Source organism: Magnolia sinica, chromosome 14 (genome assembly GCF_029962835.1).
Source record: "Magnolia sinica isolate HGM2019 chromosome 14, MsV1, whole genome shotgun sequence".
NCBI lineage: Eukaryota > Viridiplantae > Streptophyta > Magnoliopsida > Magnoliales > Magnoliaceae > Magnolia > Magnolia sinica.
The window spans coordinates 44,271,629-44,273,070 of NC_080586.1; the positions used below are offsets into that span (position 1 = coordinate 44,271,629).

General features: G+C 43.4%; 1 long non-coding RNA gene across 1 annotated transcript; it reads left to right on the plus strand.

The window, feature by feature from the left end:
- Positions 1–605: 605 nt before the first annotated feature.
- On the plus strand, positions 606–1,336 carry LOC131225166 (uncharacterized). The gene is made up of 2 exons (XR_009161219.1): positions 606–938; positions 1,044–1,336. It is a non-coding gene; the product is annotated as an uncharacterized LOC131225166 (long non-coding RNA).
- The last annotated feature ends 106 nt before the right edge of the window (positions 1,337–1,442 follow it).

Here is a 1,442-nt window from a genome sequence, read left to right on the forward strand (position 1 = left end):
TCATACCCAAGTAGATGGTCACGTTGCATTAACGCCCACACACTGGTACCTCATGGTGATGAACTCATTTATACGTTAGCTGATCAGACTACTGCTCCAATTGTACCTCTGACGTATGTCCACGCACACAATTGTACTCGTATGCTGTACACAAAGGAGACTCCAAAGAATCTAGTGGGTACTGAGGTCTTTCACCCAAGGGACACGATTGCCCTACTTCACTACACCAAAATGGTAGTTCTGGAATGACCGGGATTTTGGTTAAAAAACGGATCAGTGCCGTTTCTAATTCAAAACAGTTATAAACCATACCACAATTTGTTGTTGTTTTCATGGCTACGTTGTTATTTCTACAGTTTTGTTGATGTGTCCCAATCGAGTGTTGGATCTTCTTAGTTTTCATTATTTAGATTTATTATTTTATTGTAAAACATATGGATGAAATGGATTCAATTAGAAGCCTCTCGGTGGACCCCACAAGCCCAAGCATCACATTACTTTAGATATGCCACAGACTACCGAACCATTTTCACCCTCACATTACGCCAAAACCCTAGCCTCCTTTCGCATTCGTCTTCCTCACCCTCTCCCTCTCTCAATCTCCCTCTCCCTCTCTTAATATCCCTCTCTTTGGATCTCCCTCTCTCAATCTCAACCCTCTCTCTCGATCTACCTCTCCCGATCTCAACCCTTTCTCGATCTCCCTCCCACTCTCCCTCATTCTCTCTCGATCTCCCTCTCCCTCTTCCGATCTCGACCCTCTCTCTCTCGATCTCCCTCTCACTCTCCCTCCCTCTCTTGATCTCCCTCTCCCTGTCCGACTCTAGATCTGACAGTCCCCACACGGTATTGTAGAAGCGTAGCAGCAGCTTTGTATGGGGTGTATCGCAGCTCTGAAAGATGACATGCAGAAAGACGTCATTGATTGCGCTCTCTCCGTTCGCATCTTTCCTTCCCCATTTTGCCCTTCATCTTTTCATCTTTTTACCTTCTTGTCCTTCCTAACATTTTTCTTTTCTACTAGGAAGATCGGATTCTTTCAGGCTGTTGAGAAGCACAGCGTGGAGAAGGACATTGCTAAGTACATCAAGGAGTTTGATAAGAAGTATGGCGCCACCTAGCATTGCATCGTTGGGCACAATTTCGGTATTTTCTCTGGCATTTTCGTTCTAATTCTTCTATCATTTCTTCTTTTTTGGGTCTTGCTTGTTTATGTTTCTTCGATCTGCCCTTTGTTTACTTGTTTTATATTTTTGGGAGTATTTATGTCTGCAATGTGTTTGTAGAATTGACTCAAAGAGTGGATTTTGAAATTTTGTTACTTGCATTGGGTGTTGATTATATGTAAGTGTTGTATGGTTGCCTTTTCTACACCTTCGTGGATAGAATACATGCCAATATGGCATGTGTGCGAGATCAGAGCTTTTCGTCAGGTGGGCCAC